This window comes from Struthio camelus, chromosome 10 (genome assembly GCF_040807025.1).
Source record: "Struthio camelus isolate bStrCam1 chromosome 10, bStrCam1.hap1, whole genome shotgun sequence".
Taxonomy (NCBI): domain Eukaryota; kingdom Metazoa; phylum Chordata; class Aves; order Struthioniformes; family Struthionidae; genus Struthio; species Struthio camelus.
The window spans coordinates 25,987,350-25,996,099 of record NC_090951.1 but is presented as its reverse complement, the minus strand read 5'-3'; the positions used below and the strand labels follow the sequence as shown (position 1 = coordinate 25,996,099).

General features: G+C 58.6%; 1 non-coding gene across 1 annotated transcript; it reads right to left on the bottom strand.

Moving 5' to 3' along the window:
* Positions 1–1,179: 1,179 nt before the first annotated feature.
* TRNAY-AUA (transfer RNA tyrosine (anticodon AUA)) lies at positions 1,180–1,272 on the bottom strand. Its single transcript is given in 2 exon segments — positions 1,180–1,215; positions 1,235–1,272. It is a non-coding gene; the product is annotated as a tRNA-Tyr (tRNA).
* Between the last annotated feature and the right edge of the window lie 7,478 nt (positions 1,273–8,750).

Here is an 8,750-nt window from a genome sequence, read left to right as displayed (position 1 = left end):
AGGCAGGAGGGACAAATGGCCCGAGGAGGAAAGGCAATCACATGGGCAGCTGTGATCGTATAGTGGTTAGTACTCTGCGTTGTGGCCGAATCCGAGTCACAGCAATGGTTTTGCAAAGCCCGCCGGGTGAAAAGGAGAGTTGGAAAAGACACGGGAGGCACCCGCAAGGGTAGGCCAACGGGTTTGTTTCCAAAGATGCCATGGCCTAGGGAGCTCTTCTGTGCTCTCTGTTCCAAACATTCAGTGGGCTCGTGCCTAAAATGATTTCCTGGTTTCTAGTGATCGTGCAGTGTCTTCTGCTGGGGGGCTGCCGTGACAGCTACCCCTGCTTCTGGGAAAGCAGTCAAGCTTCTCCGTTCTCCAGGCCAAGCTTGAGAACTGAGAGACTCTGCCTGGAAAGTGCCCAGCTTTTCACCTTTCCTTTCCCTTGCCCTTGCTCTCCGTGTTGCAGTCAGGGCACTCTCAGCTCCACACACAAACTGCCCTGCAGCCCCAGCCCACCCGCAACTGCCATCCCACGCCATAGAGACCCCCAACACAAGTAGCTCTTCCCTGGGAGAAAGAAGTCGCTTTTTTTTTTTCTTCAGGGGGAGCGTGTGACTTTTCTGAGGTTATGCCACCATGCTGGAAGTCTTAAGTCCTGTTCCGGCCAAGCTGTAAGCTGGCTGTGGGAAAGAAACCCTCCCTGGAAAGGCAGAGCTGCCTTTCTCCCTTGCCTGCTGCAGAGTGAGAGGCGCTGTGAGGCAGCAGCTTTTGCCTGCAGCTCCACCGCAGTGCTCGCGTGTAGAGAGCCAGGAGTGCTTCCTCCTGGCCTGGCTGCAGGGGGAAAGGCTGGCTAGGAAGGCTCTGCCACAGTGAGGCTGGGCAGCTGGTGCTGGGAGAGTGTCCGCCTGGAGGGCAAATGCTGAAGAGCAAAGGAAAATGTTAGCATCTGCGCCCTGAGTGGGGTCTGGATCCTCTGCGGAAGAGAAGGGAGGAGAGCCCAGCTCTGCCTCCGGGGCCCCAAACCGAGTGCTATGCGGGCAGAGCCCAGGTCAAGCCTGGAACGGCCCCGAGCGCTTCTGGTGTTCCAAGGTGTCTGTATTGGCAGGTCCCGGGATGTCTGGCTTGAGACAGATGTCGCTGCTAGAAAGCTGCACCGCCCAAGGGAAGAGGAGGCAGTGCATGATCAAAAGCCCATGCTCCAGGTGAGGCTTGAACTCACACCCTCAGCATCCCTCCGCTTAGCACTGCTGTATAGTACTGCGCGCTGGCCCATTGCGCCACTGGAGCACACTTGGAGAGGCGGACTGGAGCCCACGAGCAACCATTGTTGCCTGCGATCACCATGGCTCTTCAGCATTAACCGGGCACCTCAAGTGCTTTCCTCTTTGTCTCGTCCAGCAAGGAGCAGCCATTGCGTGCCAGGCTTGCAACATTCACCAGGGCACGGAGTGCCAGGGCAAAGTGCCCCTCAGCAGGGTTTAGCTGGCTAGAGGCAGGAAAAGGGAGGCCACAGGCGACCCAGGGCTGGGACAGTGAGGTCGCTGCTGTGGCAGCCCTGTGAGGCCATTGAGTGCATCAGAAAGCCCCTGTAGTGAAGACAGCCGGGGGAGGGGGCGAGGGGAGGCAGAAGAAGGACACCCGACTGCCACAGGGACCGTGAGTAAGGGCAGACCCAGAGCAGCCAAAGCCATGCTGGGCCAATGGGAGTGGAGGCTGGAGAGGGGCTAAGGCAGCCAAGAAGGACACGGAGAGCAGCAGCAGGGAACACTGGTCCCAAACCACATCTCGTGGGGGAGCCAATGGGCTTCTGGCTTTGCGCTCTGCTCCCGAGGGCATCTGGGCTCTGGCCTAACCCCTGCCTGGCTGTCAGAGTCCAGTAGTCTCTGCAGCAGCATCTTGTAGCTATTCCACACAGGGAGGGTCAAGAGGGACCTCACGGAGCTCTCAGAGCGAGACGAGACAGAAGGGTCACCGCACCAGAAAAGCCAGCGGGCAGTCCCCCAAAGCAGCAGAACGTCGCCCTTCCAACTCCCCACTGAAAACCAGTTCTTCTCTTTTAAACTGACAAGCACTTTTCTGGAAATCAGGGTCAGCACCACTTCATGAGTTGCATGGCCAGGGAAAGCTGCCAACTAAGCGCACAGGCAGGGCAAAACAGTACTGGCTGAGTACTCAGCTTCTGGACCTCCTTGGCAATTTGTTGGTCCCTGCAGCAGCAAGGCGGTCCAAAGCCTTTGCCTCTTTACTACGCCGAATGTCTGCCAGTGAAGCAGGTGCTTAGTAAGAGGCAGCACTTGCAGGGAGAGTGCAGTGTTTGGAGCATCAGGCGTTACTGGGACAAGGAAGACGACCGAAGAAGAGGCTTCTCCCAGCAACAGACCGAAAGGACACGGCCATCACCCGCTCCTCTGGGAGGATCCACAAAGCCCCTTCCTGTGTTTGATGAAGGGCAGGGAGATGCTGTGTTCCCGGGTCAGAGGAGGCGCATGGACAGGCTTCAAGGAGCCCAGGATTTGAAAAAGGCTGACAGGGCAGTCAAGCAGCTGTGAGCTGCCTGTAGTTTACAAGAAGCTACTAGGTGCTGCTTTGAAAACCTAATTCAAGAAAGCGCTAAAAAAACCAACCGCAGCCATGCGGCAAGAGAGGAGGAAGGTCTAAATGAGGCACGTCCACCTCCAGGCAGCAGGCAGGAGGTGGGTGGTGGGGACACTGTGCGCCCACCAGGACATGAGCACAGCCCTGGGGGGGCCGCCACAAGGAGCAGCCAAGGGCCGACGGAGGCCCAGGGACAAACATGGCCCATCCCAGGTTTGCCTGGCTGGAGAGCACTGCAGCTGCAGAGAAAAGCCAGGCATCTGCACTCCCAGGTTGCCGCACCGCTCTACCCCACAGCAGCTCCTCCTCTGCCCTTAGCCTTTCCCCATACAATCCGGAGAAGGGCTGCAGCTCCTATAGCACCCCTGGGGCTGTGGGCCCATCAGGTGTACGTGTGTCCTGGCCACCATGCTGTGTGAGGGGTGTGTCCGCTGTGCAGTGTCTCTGTGCGTGTGGAGAGCGTGAGCATGTGTGCGGATGCGTGTGCAGTGTCAGGGATGTGTTGGGCTGGTGCATGTGCACTCTGGCGGTGCAGTCCTGGCTGTGCGTGAGGGTCTTGGGGAGTGAGAGGTGTGAGCTCTGAGCGTGTCCTAGGGAGGGTAATGAAGGAAGAAAGGGGCGCGTGTGTGTGCGCGCGCGCTGTCCTTAGAATGAGTGAGGCAGTGGTTTGCTTGCACACCCGCTCTGTGGCACGCGTGTCTCTATGCTGCGGTCTGTGTACGGGCGTTATTCTGTTACGGCGCTACAAAAACTGTGGAGGAGCACATGGGGGGTTTAACAGCTCTTCTGTTCATCTGTCCTGCAGCACTGTCCTTTGTGAGGCACAGGCTGGTTACTCCAGCCGTGAACAAGTACACGCCACTTTTTTTTTCCTTTGGCCCTTGTAGGTGGATTTCAACATCCCCTTTGCTAAGAGCTCCATGGCCGCAATGGAGACAACGCTGACAGCAGCCGAGGGAGCTCCCACGCTGACAGGCCTCCACTTGGCCCTGGAGCTGCAGTGTCTTGGGACTGGTCGCTCTTCAGGCCCAGGCAGGCTTCCGCAGCTAGCAAGATGGCTCAGGACCACGCTTCCAGACTTTCCAGCAATGTTCACACGTCTTCTGCGCAGCCAGCAAGTCCTGGTATCTCTCCCTTTGATCCCGCAGAGCCATCTGCTGCCCAGTGCTAGGGCATTAAAAAGGAACCGTTTGGTTTTAGGCACAGGGAGAAGGGCACGGAAACGCTGCAGGCCTAGGGCAGGGCGGTTCTTCTGGGGTCTGCTTCTGCTGGCATCTCTATGCTTTCTGGAACGGGACAGGGGCCCTAGTGTCCAAGGCAAGGACATGACAAGGTGCCACGTGCCGGTAATCAGCCTGCGGAGGAGTCAGGCGGGGATGGGACTTTGCACCAAGCCGGCCTCGATCCCCACAGGGCAAGGTGTCCGGGTGTGGAGCCTTGGGGAGACAAGGATGGAGCGTGCGGTTTGAAAAGGGAGAGCCAAAACACTGGAGGAATCCTTTCATCGTCGGCAGCCACAACTTTCTGGTCCCACAGGGAAAGCCCACCGCTGAGTGCCCAACCCCTGCCCCTGGGCTGGAAGGGTACCTGCTCCCAGGCCACAGCCTGCAAAGCCTGTTGCTCTCCCACGAGGGGTGCCAGGGAAAGACCGGACCCCCTTCCCCTCCCCTCCCCTTGGGTGCTCCTGGGTGTGGAGGGAAGGCCAGTGCAGGGGAAGGGGAAACAGCACCCCCAGCTGGAGAAATTTACCAGAGGAAGTGCTTCTCTTGGGAATTCCGCTGCCGATTCAGCTCTACCCTCTGCTTCCACTCTTCCCGACGCACTTGGTAAGTCTCCAAGAGTTGCAGGGTGTGGCTTGCTCGTACAGAAAGCTGCCTGCAAGAGCAGGGAAAGTTCCCTCTCCCCTTCTGGCTGAGGCCCTCCTGCCTCTCCCCTCGACCAGCCCCTGCACGCACGCTCCCGCTGGTGGTACCCACAGCCTTCAAGTGGCAATGCAGCTTGGGGCTGCCTGGCACCAGGGTCCAGCCCAGGTCATTGCCATGCCAGGAGAAATCAGGGGACGCCATACCCAGCCCCATGGCTCCCAAGATGGGCTTCCTCACACCTCGGACAGGTGCTGCCACTCCAGTTTTCCAGGCCGGGGCTGGGCCTGGCGCGCACTTACTCTTTGCGCAGCCGCGGCAGCCTCTCTGGCTTCCTCTTCTTCTCCTCAGCTCGGGGCAGGAAGGCAGCAGCGCTCTCCTCTTTCCCAAGCCACGGCACTGGTGAGTGTGGCTGAACCTCGGGCAGCGTTTCCTGATGCCGCCAAGCCTGCATTGGGGCCAGAGGACAAATTTGAGGCTGCTTCTGACCTCCCTCAGGCGCTCTCACCTCTCAGCCCTGGAGAAGCCAGCAACTGCGGGGCCTGTGCGTCCTCCCGCACACTTGCTCTGCTCTGGCCTCAGAAACCCCCATGCCAAGCACTGCCGCAGGCAGGGACCCTGGCCGGGATTCACCACCGTTGCTTGCTGGCTCCATTCTCTCTTGCTGACATCGCTCGTGACAGGGTGAATGAGGGCAAGGAATGACCATTTTTCAGCGCTGCAACCGTGAAATCAAACGCTCCCGTGGGGTTCCACCAGTCAGACCCCAGCACGGAACCACTGAACGGGGTCGGTTGGAGGGGACCTCTGGAGAGCTCTCGTCCAAGGCCCCGCTCCAAGCGGGGCCAGTTAGAGCAGGCTGCCCGGGCTGTGTCCACCTGAGGGTTGAATAACTCCAAGGGTAGAAGTCCCACAGCCTCTCTGGGCCCTGTTCCAAACTTTGACCACCCTCATGGTGGAAACGCGCCTCCCAACAGCTAGCCGGAATCTGCCTTTTTGCAACTCTACGTCTTGTGCCTCTCACCCTGTCACTGTGCGCCTCTGAGAAGAGCTGGCTAAGTTACCTCTAGCCTTTCCCCCGGGTAGCTGCAGACAGCAAGGAGATGGACCCTTGAGCCTTCTCTTCTATGGGCTGAACAAACACAGTCCTCTCCACCTCTCCCTTGGACACCAGGTTCTCCAGCCCGCTGACCAGCTTGGGAGCCTCCGCTGGATTTGCTCCAGCATTCCAGAGCCTCTCTTGCATGGTCGAGCCCCACCCTGGACCTAGGGCTGGCTCCAGGTGAGGTCTCCCAAGGGCTGAAGAGAGAGGACTCGTGGCGTCCTTCACTCGGCTGGCTACACTCTTGCAAACACAGCCCCGCCTGTGGTTGGCCTTCTTCCCCGCAAGTTCAAGGGAGGGGGCGACCCAGCCATGCCCCCACCACAGCACATTGCTGCTCCTCCCCTTTGGCTTTTTGCAGCAGCTTCTCCCTGCCAGGCATGGGCAGGCAAGCTTGAAAGACCATGGCCACCTGGCCTGCTCTTTGGGGGGCAGCAGTACCACTCGGACTTGGAGACCTCCACGGCTCCGCTCCTCGGCTTACCTGTTCTGCCCTGTTTGGCTGCCTGCAAACAGGAATTGCAGTCCGAGGTCTGGCTTGACGAGGTTCTTGCTGCTTGCTGTCCTCGTCCACCTGAGAGGAGCTCTCCCAAACTGTTTGCAGCAGGCTGAAAACACACAAGCCGGGTGAGGTTATCGGAGTCCCGGATGAGACCGTTCTCCATCTTGTGCTCACAAGCAGCGGCGTGCCAGCCTCTGCAGCACAAGACAGTGCTGCTGGAGCATTTGGTGTATTTGAGCCCTTGTGATCCCGTCAAGAGTGAGGGCCCTACAGGCCCTAAGGAAAGCTCTGGATGCCCAGGTGTGGGCCCTCTCTGGATGGCACGAGGAGAAAACCAGTGCCATTTGCCACGCCCGGAGCCTGCAGAGCCCGCTAGCCGCCTCCTGCTAGGGGCACTAAAGGCCGTGAGGTGGTCAGAAAGACTCTGTTTTGGGGTGAAATGGGAAAAGGGGAGGCTTCTAGTGAATTGAATCCAACCTAAAAACCAGGGAAAACGGACACCGCTCTCTGTTGGTGGGGGAGGATGGTCTGACTTTCACGTTCCTCTGGGAAGTGCTCTCATCTACGCTGCAACCAAATGAGGTCCCTTGAAATGTCTAGCAAAGCAGAACAGCTTTGCTGCAACTTCTCAGCTGCTGCAACACCTCTTGCATCGACATCGGTCGTTGTGACACGAGTTGACAACCTTTCAGAGTTCATACCGACGGCGTGTGCGACGGAAACAACTCCTTCCCAGAATGCCAAAAGCACACGGTCACCGGCATGCTTTGCTCCAAGAGCCTCACCTGGCAGCTGGCTTGTTTGCCCGGGTTTTCCATTCTTTCCCTCCCTTTGAGCTGGCCCCAGATAGCGTGGGCGGAGAAAGCCTTTCTCGAGAAAGGAGGCGCTCAGCAGGAGGACTCCCTGGAAGTAGGAAGGGCGGAGACTCTTCAGCAAGCATCTCTGTGAGCGTTTGAACAAGAAGGACAGGCAGCTGTGCTCCAGCTTTGGATCAAAGAGCCCGATTGCCTCGGAGCTCTGCTCCCGAGCAGGTCTTAGGCCCTTGCTGACACAGAATCCTGTCCAGCTCTTCACTTCTGCAGGGCACCCTTCTGCCCTGGAGTACTGTGGCTGTTCTCCTGCTTTCTCTAGCCCATAGGCTTAAAAAGCGGGGCTTGGCTGGGAGGTGCTGGTGACCTCATGGTACCCTCTCCTTTGGGGCGGCTGCGGGCTGGAGGGCATAGTTCCACACGAGAAGGGGAACAGATTCCTGCACATCTATAAGGCGCTCACATGCACAGACGTGCTCTTCTGGCGCATCCAGCCCGAAGACATGCTTAGGGAGATGCACAGCACAAGGCCTGCAATTACCAGCCTCCACAAGGAAGCCACGTTTTGGCACAGCTTCGCAGCCTGTCGCCACTCATCTCCACGTGGTCTTCCTCCCCACTTTCCAGCGCGCTGCTTCCCTGGGAAAGCTAGACCCCCTCCGCCACTGGCAGCTCAAGGCAGGATTTTGATCCCGCGCAGAGCGCGGAGGGATCTTCCTAAATTCCTAAATGCTGCTGCACAGACAGACTCCTGCAACTAAGGAGCAGCTTGCAAGACACACCAGGGCATGGAGTCCCAGGGCCAAGTGCCCCTCAGCAGTGGCAGCTGCTGCAGTTGGTGCTGCAGGACTGCCCAGAGAGCCCCTTCCAGGAGGAGTCCCCTGAGATCTGCCATGATGAGTAAACAGAGGCACAAGAGAAGCAGCCTACTCCGCCGGGCATCGCCTTTTCAGCTTGGCTCCAGCCCCGTGCTGCGGAGGCCAAAAGGAAAACAAACACACCTCTCTCACCAGTCAGCTGTGACATTACCTTTTCCCTCAGTCTGCTTGTTACGCGCTCTGTCCTTTGCCTCCCGGCCTTTGGCGGCCTTCCGAGACCCTCTGGAGGAAGAGGCTGGTCTCACAGGCGACATCTCAGTCTCCGTCCTGGAAACAAGAAAGGCACCAGAGAGAAGCTTGACACCAGAGGCTCGCAGAAACCTGCGACAGGCTTGCCGTCAATCTAGGAAGACCAAGTCATGCAAAGACTTGTTGGCCGCCCTTCAGATGTCACACTGACAGAGTGTACGGAAGAAGCAACCCCTTCGAAGAACTCCAAGAGCACAAGGGCACCCTCAGCCCTTTTCTCCAAGAGCCTCACCTGGCCGACGACTTGCTTCCTTTGCTCTTCCGCCCCTTCTGCTTTTTACGGCCGGCGCCAGATAACGCGGGTGGCACAGGCCTTTCTTGAGAGAGGAGGCACGCAACGGGAGCACTCCCTGGAAGTAGGAAAGGAGAAGGCTCTTCAGCAAGCGTCTTTGTGAGCACTTGGGACAGGCAGATGTGCTCCAGCATCGGATCAAACAGGCTGATCCCCTTGGAGCCACGCTCTCCAAGAGGTCTTGCTCCCTAGGACGTCCTTGGCACACCCTAGCAGCCTGTTGACAGTCATCTCCAGGCAATCTTTCTCCCCACATTCACGTGCCCGGGATCCGTCAGAGAGGTAGACCCCCCCTCCCTTCCCCTCCAGCATAGACACCTCGCCGCCAAACGTCCTAAAGTGCTAAAGTGAAAGAGGAGCTTGCGCTATCCACCAGGGCGCAGCGCCCCGGGGCAAAACTGCCCTTCAGCGGCACCAGCTGCATTTGTTGCTGTTGGGCCACCCTGAGACCTCCTGCCATCCAGAGTCACTTGAGA